The sequence below is a fragment of the Chelonia mydas genome, chromosome 3 (genome assembly GCF_015237465.2).
Source record: "Chelonia mydas isolate rCheMyd1 chromosome 3, rCheMyd1.pri.v2, whole genome shotgun sequence".
In the NCBI taxonomy this organism is placed as follows: Eukaryota; Metazoa; Chordata; order Testudines; family Cheloniidae; genus Chelonia; species Chelonia mydas.
Window position 1 is genome coordinate 77,475,182 of NC_057851.1, and position 12,668 is coordinate 77,487,849.

Here is a 12,668-nt window from a genome sequence, read left to right on the forward strand (position 1 = left end):
TTGACTTTCCAATTCCAGGTTGGGTTTCGGTGCTCGGTGGGTAGAAAGAACATCTTTGTACTTGTAAACTGAGCCTATTTGGTTGAGAAATCACTGAGTGACAAACATTAAACTCTATCATGCGGTTTATGCTTGACCTTTAAGTGATTGATAAGGCCTTGAATTTCACCCTAGTAGTATAACAATTGCCCTATAAAATATTCAAAATAAATCAATTCAAACACCATTTAATTGCATATCTATAGCCAAGTCAATTATATCAAACTATATTTCTTTCTCACTTGGGCATCAAACCAGCAAAGTGCTTACAATCCTCAATTGCTACCAAAGTTGAAGGTACTGAACACCTTATAGGACTGAGCCTTAACATCCCACCGATAGCATAACTGAATTATGGGTAGCATTTCTAATTCTGAAATAACTAAGGGTAGAAAATAGTCTGTTGTGCCAAGTCCAATCCAAAAGTTGGAGAGAAATGCCGACACATTAGACTAAAACTGAATGAATGCATTTTATACGTGTTCAGCATGCAACAGTGAATCGTACAAGAAAAATTCCATTTTGCTTTTTTCCATTATTTATACACAACCAATGCCTATACACTGTCTCTAGGAACCCTGACAACAATTAAATTTACAATCCGTATTAAGATCCATTCAGCAGCATAACACAATAAGTTAATATTCTAGCCAGTACCCCACTTCATCTAAACTCCACACTATCAGCCCTACCCAAAAGCCCTATCAGACAGCCTATTGAATGTCCTTACAATCAACAGACTTAAGCTATTTTGGATTTATAAGTCTATGTTTTTAGTAGTACAGTTGGTCATATGAGACTGTTAAAATCCTAAAGATTTTTATAAAATTCAAACCATTTACAGAAAAGTAACTCTGAAATTAAATATACACTTATTTGTGAGTATTGAATCAGATCAAGCCATACAGTATCTTTTTTCTGGTATAGAACTTGATTATTCATTTGTATTCCATTTGGCCCCAATTAATACTGGGATTCCCACTGCGCTAGGGGCTGCATGCACACACATACATGCATGTGCATGCATAAGATGGTCCTGCCTTGAAGAATTTTCAGTCTTAATAGATAGACAAAAGGTATTGACATTCAATTGTGATGGCTTGAAAATGTCATGTTAGTTCCATGATTTGTTTGTTCTAAACTTTTGGGGGTACACTTTCATTTATTTTACTTTATCTATTATAAGACAGGAATGGGGCAAAGAGGGAAGGCAGGAAAGGATTAGCTAAAAGGGAAGACAAAAAGAAAAGGAGAGGGACCATTAAAGAGAGAGCAGTGATGGGAATGGGGAGGGAAGGATGGAAAGGAGCCTGGAGGATAGCTAGAGTGAATTTAGGCACCTACAGGGTTAAGCGGCAGCTGAGTGGGGGTTTTGTGGATTGCGGTGGCACCTAACATGGGTCTTGGGTGCCTAAGTACCTTTGTGGATTGCACTCTTAGTCTCTGGTCCTCAATTTCCCATCTGTAAAAAGAAGATAAATAAGTTAAAGACTGTGAGGTGCTCAGCTACTATAATAATGGAGGCTATATATGTACCTGAGATAGAACATGCCAATATTCTGAGCACCTAATTATCCACTTTCTCAAATTAGGAACAATACAAGTCTAACTTAGAGAAGAATCAGAACCTGATTTTTAAACTTGTAAAGAAGACTACTTGTTCTTCCTTACAATAAATAAGAGTATGTGCATCTGCTCTAGGGTGGGTGTGATTTCTCAGAGGGGGAAAGCACATGCACATATAGGGGAGTGCACAAAGATGAGTTGCAGCAAATTAACCTAAAAAAAAGAATTTCTATACCGATTGGTATAATTTTCTTGTGTAGACAAGGCCAGAAAAGATGGCAGCAGTGTGGAGTGTAGCCTCAGAACTAGATAGAATTGGAAGATCTGAACTCCTACCCCACAGCTATTGGAGCATACCCGTGGAATACCTGCCTCTGCATAAGTTGTTCATCTTTCCCCATCAATGTGTCTATGTCTTCACAGCAAACAAAGTGTGTTTCTTACTTTGAGATCCTGATGTCAAAAACACTGATTTTTTTGTAGTGAAGACAAAAATTATGAGTGCTCTAGACCCATGCTGCTATTGATCCTTTAGTCTGCAGCAATACACCTTCTCCCAAGAGAGTAGAATGCATGGTTCAGCTTCATACTACATGGATCACCATTGAATTATGATTGAATTTCCTTCCCAAATTGTGTGGATTTTGTAGAGGAGCTGCTGATCCACAGTTCTATTTCTCTTCTCATCTACCCCTTCAAAGCCAGCCAGACCCTCAAATCCCAGAGACTTCCCTCCAAATACATATTGTTTATTTCCAGGGTGTCACATGACTCAGTAAAAGAAGAGAGAGAGACTGTGGAGAGCAGCGGAAGTAAAGACCTTTACATAAACTATTCCCAATGGACCATTTGGTTAGCCCCTGTAATTCTCCACATGCAGAATCTCTATTGATTTCAGAGGGAGTTCAGTTCACACAACAACTACAAAACTGCGACACTGAGTGATTTTCAAAGTTTTCTTGTTTTTTTTGTTGTTGTTGTTTTTTGTTTTTAAATGTCAGAGGGCTTTGGTGTACACCCTTTATGAAAAAGATGATGAAAGTTGAGTTATGTGAGCTGCTTCTGTATGTAAACACGAATGTAATGATTGATTAATTATCACTGCAAACTCAGAAATCGTATTTGCTTTGGGAAAGATCTCTGCTGTTCCAGATGGCCACAGCAGATGCAGAAGACATGGGCTTAAGTGTGGTGCTGAGTCACATCATAGATCCCTGAATGCCAGCTGGCAAGCACGTTACAGGAATGTCCTGATTCTGGTATGTACATTCTGGTTCACCAAAGATTGTCAAGTGAGGTCTTAAATGAAAGCCAGGATCCTACTGGTCATGAATATCATTGTGAAATGTAGGTACAGATATTATACAAGGAGTTTTGTATATTTACTGGAAATATATGTTTTAAAGTCTGTAGAAAGGTGGAATTGACACAGGTTTAGAAATGTTTATTCACCTGTCTGTCAAGATGTAAATCAAGCATTGTAAGTTAACACAATGGATACTATTTACATACAAAGTCAACAGAGATGTGACATCAACAATGAAACAACACACAGGAAAAATAAGCCACAGGTAGTTATCCTGATTGAGCACAGACAGTGAGCTCTAGGGATATCAGTAGAAGGCAAAGACAACACCCCTTGATCCTGCATGTAGGAGATAAACAGGCAGTGAATTTACATTCATGAAATTAAGATTGCAACCATCCTTGGTTGGAAACACTGTAGAAGACAGTGGGTGTGAGAACCTCCTTAACCTGTTTAGGCTCTAGAAAGCACATTATGGATTTTGTTTTATATGTAACCATTTATTTCTAATATTCTTATTCACTATCACTTGAATCTTAGATATGTTTATAGTGAAAACAATAATATGTTTATTATCAAAGTGTTGTGATATTAACCAAGGTGTTGGTCCTGGAATCATACAAGCTGGTGTGCACATTGCTCCTTTGGGGAAAGCAGACCTGGTATTTCTGTGAGAGTTCCGTGAATAAGGAGCTGAACACTACAGGGGAATGTTTCAAAGGAGCTTGTGAACTAGGGTGCACATATTGCTAATCTGCAAGGCAAAGTAAGGGCTAGTGTTGCCCAGAGGAGAGTGCTTGGGTGACTAACAGGCTGGTGGTATCAGGAAGCTGACACCCAGAGAAGCACAAATCTCTCTCATACTGGAGGCAGGGGGTAACAAGGTGACTCACAGCCCTGAGTACCCCAAGGACCATCAGAGTAGTGTATAGAAAAGTTTTGACTTATGTTGCCCTCCACTATCTTTCTCTCTTCTTTTTTTGCTACAGTATGCAGAAGACATGGGTTTCAGCGTGATACTGAGCCACAGCATAGTCAGTTCACTGCACCTCTCATTGTGGTCATAAATTGCATGTAGGTACCTTAGCAAAAATATGCCTTGCAGACAGTTCTCCTACATCCTTGGAAGTTGAAAGACTAGTTAGGAATCTGTCTCTTGTTAAAGTTGATAACGCATCAGTATATTGAGGAAGTTCTCATGTGAAGAGTTTGGGTTCCAGAAAGGACTATGCCTTGTTGGTCAACCCATAGAATAGCACAAGTTTTGGCCTCAGAGGAAGCTACTTGCGTGGTTCTGTCCCCTGACAAGAGGAAGAGCAATTTACTGTGAAGAGAAGTATTGACTTAAAAACGGGACTGGAGGGGATAAAAAAAGGACTTGCTAACTTTCTTATGAGAGGTAAAAAATGTGAGACTAGTGAGAGGATTATTTAAAAAACTTCCACATTTGTTAAAGTCCTTTTAAAACCTTATTTTAAAATGTACAGATTAGTGTATGCAGATTGAAACCAATCCCCTCTTTCTAACTGTACAATAAAAACCGTATAAACTACTTTTCTGTAGCAGATCTCCTTCAACTGAGAGGACAGGAAAGGTCCTATCTGAAAGGCTGTGCTTATCCTGCAGCATCTCCCCCGCTCTCCAAAACTTCTTCATGGAAAAGAAGAAGACTGTTGTCTTCCCTCTGCTAAAGGAGAACAACCAAAGGCAGCCTTCTCTGCTCTCTAAACAGCATCTTCACAGCAGAAACCTTTGATTATTTCAATAAATTTCCTAGAGACAAGAGCCCAGAGCCCCTAACCAGATTAAAAGGAAGGAAAACTCTTTATGAGACCTTTGACCTCTCTCTAGGTCTGAGTGTGTATCAAATTTACAAATGAATAACACCTACACCACACAGGAGTCATGGGAGGCTAATAAGCCCTTTGAGTTCTTTGAAAAACAAGTGCTACTCAAATGCAAAGTATCATACTGTTTTGATGTGACCTTACACTCAATCTATTGGTGAGCAACCACAAGTCTGTTAAACCAAATGTATTGCTGGAAGAGTATGCAGTCAGTTTACCACATGCTGTTGTTAAAGTCATAATTTCCCCTCAAGGCCTGGTCTACACTTACTTAGATTGACTCAGCTATGTTGCTCAGGGCTGTGAAAAATTTTATGCAATGTAGTTAAATAGACCTAATCTCTGATGTGGACACAGCTAGGTCAATGGAATAATTCTTCTCTCCGCCAAACTACCACCTCTCAAAGAGGTGGATTAACTACATCGACAGAAACCCCCTCCCATCAATACAGGAAGTGTCTGTGCTACAATGTCACAGCTGCAGCGCCGTAGCTGTGCTGCTATAGCAACTGTAATGTAGACATATTTCGAGAGTCTGGACAAACAGAAACATCCCTTAATTTCCTGAGCCAAGAGTTCACTCCCTTTGGTGACTGGGAGCGTGTGCACGTGTTGAGTGTGCGTGCCAAGAAACCCTTGCCCAGCCCAGGAATTCTGTTACAATGTTATACAGAGTTATTAGTAATATGCCACTTATGAAAAATCAAATCCAAAATGATATATTCAACAATGAAAGCAAAAGACACTCACAAATTAAAGGCATTTATACTTCCCTCATAGATTTCCACTGCAATTTCAACAGCCACCCCCCATCCAATAAACTCTCTAGAAGAGGGATTGGCAACCTTTGGCATGCGGCCCATCAGGGAAAGCCGCTGGCGGGCCAGGCCAGTTTGTTTACCTGCAGCGTCCGCAGGTTCGGCTGATTGCAGCTCCCGTTGGCCGCGGTTCACCGTTCCTGGCCAATGGGGGCTGCGGGAAGCGCGGACACTGCAGGTAAACAAACCGGCCCGGCCCGCCAGCGGCTTTCCCTGACGGGCCGCATGCCAAAGGTTGCCAATCCCTGCTTTAGAACATTCCCATATTAGTGTCAGCTTCCTGGACACCATGATCGGCTTCAACAATGGAACCCTACCCAACAACTGAAAAACAAGAAACCCATGGCTAATCACATCTACCATCACAGATCCAAAAACCACCCCAACAGATTTCTTGACGTGTTTATCTATAGCCAGGCACACAGAATATGCTCAGAGAAGAAAGTCTGGGACATACACCTTAAAACACTTAAAACCGCCTTCAACAAACAAGGACACTCCAGAGAAGTAGATCCCAGCATGGAATGGGTCACCCGTATACACCGAGAACCTGCTTCAGAACAGAAATAAAGCCCCATCCCACGCCCATCACTAGCTGTCACATATCACCCCACACTGGAACCCATATGGAGTATCAAACAACTTCAACCCATATTCGATGGGACCACATCCTGAAAGAAATCTTTCCTGAACCCCCTCATCTGGCATTCAAACAACCATCCAATCTCTCCAAGCTCATCATCAGAAGCAAGTTCCCCACAGACCAGGACACACCAACTCAAAGCAGCACCAGATCCTGCCAGAACAGATGCAAAACCTGTACATATATCTCTGCTAAAATGATCAATACCCTGTCACAACACAACTATCGAGATTCATTGGTGTAAATATGTGGTGTACATCATCCAGAGCACTAAATATCCCAATAACCACCATGTGGGTGCAACAAGACAATCACTACGCTCTCAAAAGAACTCTCACAGCATAATGATAAGAGACAAAAACACCATTTCACCTATGGGTGAACACTTTCACAAAACTATCATGCTATATCTGACCTCACAGTCCTTATCATCAAAGGAAACCTGCATACCACTGTCAAAAGACAAGTCTGGCAGTTTAAATTCATAACTTAGCCTGAGTTTTTAGAATCTAGCAAACAGAGACACACTGGATTTATGGCTTATTGCAACAATCTGTAACTCACTTAACCCCTTCCTCCACCCTTTTTTCCTTCCCTCTTTCCCCCCTATGAATGGAGTGTTAATAAACCACTTCACCTTGAATGTACCTTTGCTTAGCGTAAGAAGTTAACCCATTTTTCAATGTTCCATCTTGTATTTAGCTGTGACACACTGAGAACATTTCTTAGACCTGAAAAAGAGCTCTGTAAGCTTGAATGTTTGTCTCTCAACAACAGAAGTTGGTCCAAATAAAAAAAATTTTTACCTCACCCACTTTGTCTCTCTAATATCCTGGGACTGTCTACAGGATACATGGCTACAACACTGCATGCAGGTATTTACTTGTCATTTGTTAACAATATACGACTTAGACACAATTATAGGGTAGGCTTTTTCTTCTCGTAAAAGATAACTTTCTGACAGGATGATTTATAATGCACAGCTGTATTTTGCATCTACAGTAATTGTATCTAACTGCAAACAAAATCATCTTTTTAATGTGTTTCAAGGTAGATAGCCAAAAAGCTTGCATTCCCAGTCCTGATTCCACTGATTTCAACAGGGTTTGGACTGGGCTCATTATGTTGATATCAATCAGTAGTGACCATTTCATTCAGAGCAGATCTTCCGAACATAAACCTTTGACATTATATAAGCTTTATCCTGTAAAGTGCTGAAAACTGGCTAGGAAGTTCTGGATATGTTCAACTCCCATTGAAATTAATGGGCACTGAGAGGGCTTGGCAACTTACAGAACCAGCCTCCAAGACTCAAGATAATGTCCAAAAAGATAAATCTTTAAAACAGGTAATATGCAACATAGTGCAATACTCAGTTAATTGTATGCAGTATACCCACTTAACAAAAACCACTAGTACCATGAGTATATAATTCTATTGGATATAGTTAAGGATACGATTTAGTCATGGATTCCATTACTTTACCGGACCTCTGGGACTCCGGCTTCAGCTATGTGCCCCCTCTGTCCCCTGCAGCTTCAGCCTATGGCTTCGGCTGGGGCCAGGGCTGGAGCCAGAGCTGTACCCCCCCCTCCCATTCTGTCTCCTGTGGCTGCTGCCAGAGCCTGGGCTATGCACCCCCCAGCCCCCATGGCTTTGGCCAGTGCCGGAGCTGGGGCTGTGCATACCTCTGTGGCTTTGGCGGTAGCCGCTGCTGTGTGCCCCCACCCCATGGCTTTGGACAGGGCTGAAACCGGGGATGTGCACCTCCCCCATGGCAGTGGGCTTGGGGCTATCAATCCTTCCCCCCCCATGGGGCCCCAGCCCTCTCTCCTCACATTTATTTTTCGTAAAATTCATGGACAAGTCCTGGCTCCCATGATTTTTGTATATTGCCTGTGACCTGCCTGTGACTTTTACTAAAAAAAATGACAAAATCTTAACCTTACATATAGTCAATGATCACAGGTCTGTGCCAAAGATCCTAAAAATTCTCAATACTCACTTGAGACCACAGCCCAAAGGAGGGGCTTGTCTACAGCTAGAGCTGCAATGATTTAATTAAGGGCTTCTCAATGTAAGAATGTCACACTGGATGACTTAAACCAATTTAGTTAAACAGGTGCTGTCTGGTTTAATTTAAATTGATTATGAACAGATTTAAGCTAAATTCCAATAAGCCAAACTTAAATAGATGCAGGGTTTGGAAAGTATCATGTAGACGGTCTCAAAAGTGTTATATTTCCTTCCACTCTGAGCAATGTAATCATGGCTACAGAAAGACTTTAAATACTGAAATAGTCCCCTACCATCCTATTTACTCAAATTCAGACTGCAACAGTTGTGAGGAAAACAACTCTGTTAGTAAGTGCAAGTACAAAAGCATTAAGTCTTGCAGTTCTTTTGATTTCTTATGGAGCTGCCTGCATAAAGGAGTCTGGCATGTACTGTGAAATCAGGCCCTGTCTATAAATGACCACTTGTGGCTAAATTTGTTTGTGACCCAACCAAGTTAAAACAGTTTGGCCAGATGGAGGGGGCTAGAGCCAAGGCACATTACGGCTAAAAACCTGCATTGGCTCATTTTTCATAACTCTAATCAGGTCTGCTAAGAGTCATGCATCCAGCAGTCCTGACACACACTGCTACAGCTCAGCTGAGATGTCACATCCAGCTGTGATACAGGAGGGTTGCAGGTGTTTGGCTGCTACTGGCCACGGAAGCACCTGCTGAGCAAGCAGCCAAGCACCTCCTCTCTCTGCTCAACTTCCTAGATCAGGACCCAAAACAGCAGCTGGAAGGAGGTGGCAGCCAGAGGAGAAGGTGGCAAGGGCAGGGACAGCAGCACAAGGGGAATAGTGAAGAGTATCATACTTGCCCTAAACTCCCTCCACCCTGCAGTCAGCTAAAGCAAGCAGCTCCTAGGTACCCAACCAGCACCTTTTACTCCCAGGAGTCCACCCCCAAGGAGCCCTAGCATCTCCTCCTGCTCCCTCCCTTCCCACCCCCTGAGGAGACTCTGACCCCCAGAATCCTCTACTCTGAGGAGCCTCCTGGCCTCCAGCAGCTCCTGCACTCACTGCCTCCCCTGCAGCACCCACCCACTCCCCAGGAGTTCCCTGCATCCCAGGGCTCCGTACCTCCCATTAGCTCTCAAATCCCAGGCAGCAGCAACAGCCACAGTGGAGACCCACCCAATACCCACACAGACACTGAAGCACCTACCCCAGCCACAGACGCCTAGTTTTGTGCAGCTTCATGTCCTACCCTGGCCACTGCTTGGGGCGAGGTATGTGGACGATAACTCATTTATGGTTATACGCAAATTACCTCATTATGTATTTTGTGGAAAATGTTCCACTTGAAGCGGAACACAACTTGACAGCTGTGCCCTACACTATTTTCAAAACCAAACTGACATCCAAGACCACAATCCTGCAATGAACTCTGCACATCTGGACTCTTGTGCAGAGTCCCGCTGACTTAAACATGGCTCTGCACAGACACAGGGATCACCCTGCTCAGAGTTCTCTGCAGGACCGTGGCCCAAGAGGACTTTGATCTCTCTGCAAGAGCAAAGCTCTAGGAGACAAGTGCAAGTCTTTCCAATAACAAAATGAGGGGCACTGAGGCTGAGCAGCCCTGCTCTTATTAGTTTCCTGGCAGAAACAGCCACCATGAAAGACAAATGTCCACAGTTGTTCTCACTAGCCTGGCCAGCCATAGCAGGGCCGGTGTCTCCTTTCCTAGGCATAAAAACCAGCAAATGTGCTGAAATAACTCTTTCAGTCTGTGATGCACTGTACCCAAAGTAACACCCTGGAACCCCCCTATTCATCACTTGTATATGGTTGTGATATTTCATACGAGGCATGTCTTGTAAGGTACCATATGGAAGGTCATGATCTGTTGAAACTCATTGTTCTGTCAAAATATGTACATCATTAATGTGTATGAAGTTATAAGATTTTGCTATATGGTTATTATTGAAATATGTTGAGAGCCTCTGGGAGATGCCCACTGCTGGCTCTCCAGTGGCAACAGAGGAGGTGACCCACACCCAGGTAGGTGTTAAACGACCATTGACCAGTAAGGGAATTGTAAACAAGAAATTTACAATTCAATAAGAGACAGTTGTGCAAGCAACACAGTGAAGATTGCTCAACTCTGTTACTCAGCAAGGACTACCAAGCCATGTCTGGGCCAGTATCTTTCCTGGGACATGAACTGAGAGTATAAAATAAGGGACAGTGGCATCTTGAGACCACCTCTCTCTCCACCTATGCTGAAGGCAACAAGGATGTTGAGAAGACAAAGACTTTAAACTGAGGAGACTTGTCGCAGCCTGAGACAGAAATTCAGCTTGTGTATTAAGAACTGCAACCTTCCTGCAACATCCAGTAGGGTGAGCAAAGATTGCTTGATACAAATCTTGCTTAGTCTGATGAAGTTCAGGATTTAGACTGTGATTTTACTTCTTATTTATTATGTAACTATCTCTGACTTTTACCCCTACCACTTAAAGTCTTTCTGTAGCCAATTCCCCAGTGGCAAGTGGTGGGGGAGCTAGGGCCACCCACAACTCCAGGTCCCCGGTCAGGGACCCTGTGGATCACAGTCTCCTGCTGCACCTCAAATTCCTGTCACTGCTGCTATGTCTCCCTGGGCTATCTCCCCATGGGCCTAGCACCTTCTTCACCATTCCTCAGGGCATGCAACTACCCAGTCCCAGCAGTCAGCCAGGAGCTCCTCGTGTTTTCCAGTTTCTGCCAGCAGTTGCTCTCTCCAAGGTGCTGCAGGTCCCTCAGCCTGCTAGAAAGACAGTCTTTGCTCCTTGAGCTGCAGGCAGTGACTGACTGCTACTAGCTCTGCAGCTCCTTTTATATGGGCTTGCTTGGCCCTGATTGGCTGTTCCTCACAGCCCCTCTCTATTGGCTGCACAACCTCCCTAGGCTGCTTTTAACCCTGTCTCTGCCAATGTGGGGTGGGTACCCCATCACACTCTCATTCCAGCCTCAGCTGCTTATGCAGTATGTCTGGTCTGCCACTGATCATTGTTTTTAGGAAGATATCACAACTTAAAGCTGACATTTGGAGTAATTGTTTCACTCCCATTGGCAGAAAACACCCAAATGTAGTCCCCAGACCCTGTCAGGTTTAAACAGACATACACACACACATTAATTAGATGCACACACCAAGGAAATGTATGTCATTAAATTCTACAAATAGCCACAGCATAAAAAAATAGATGGGCTAGGCTGCATACCAAAACTGTCCATGCTTGTGGGTAGAATCTTCACAGATTTAATGGAGATAAGAATTTTAATTTGATTTTTCTCTGATCATCAACTGCCATGGCAAATCTCTCTGATGCCCGCTCACCCAGTTTCTGCACCAGTTTAAATAGCAGGCATCTCCTCAGATTTCACTGAAATTAGCCTATCTGTGCCACTGGCCAATGAGAGAAATGATCACCAATTTAAAAGCAGGCACCAGTAGCCATAGGCTTGGAAATAAATGTAATCTTGCAAAGTGGGTAAATGCTGACTAGTGAATGGTTGGAGCAGTGGGCCATTCTGGTGCTGGCATCGTGTTTTCAGTCTTCCTGTAATAAAAGAGTTGCATCATAGCACATGTTTCAATCAATAAAATGAACATCTACAAATATAGGCTCTGTAAATTTTTTTTCTTTTGCTTTGATTGCTGTACTGGATGCTCATTTACCTGCATAGCTGCCTGACATTTGGAGGCAGAATGGAAAATGGTCTTGAAAATGTTACATTAAAGGTTTATTTTATAATTTCAAGGCCACAGAATACAGTAATGCATATTTTTGAGAGAGCTGTTCCCACACTAACTTTTTTTAAAAACCTCTTCCTTTTCCTAACACTTCTCTCCCCCAGCCTCCCCCCCCCCTCCCCCCCGCAACAAGAAAATAAAATAAAAAGGAAGATGTAGCGTGACATTGTGCTCAGGACACCCAGAATTGTGAGCCACTTACCCCTCTGCCTCAGTAAGAGTAAGTGTTGCTTCTGCTAAGCTGTGTCAGCTCCTTGTCACACCAGCCTGTCTGTCTTGCCACTAAACTCTTCAGGACTCTGCCAGTGCAAACCTGGCCTCACCACAGAATTCATTATGTTTGCTGCCTCCAAAGAGGCTGAACACACACCAGCCTGTTAGGTTAGCTGAGGATTCACCCTCCACGATCAATATACAGCGCCGGGACGGTTTTGTAATAAAACCAGAATGAGTTTATTAATAAAGAGCAGAGATTTAAGTGATATGAAGCAAGAATCAATGAGACAGGTCTGGTTGCAATCAAAACAAAACCCATTTTTTAATGACTAAAACTTAATTTTAGGAAGTTACAATCTTTGTCTCAGCAGGTTTCTTACTTTCATCAAGTTTCTAGCAGCTCTTTCCTTTCTGGCCAAGAGGATCCAGCA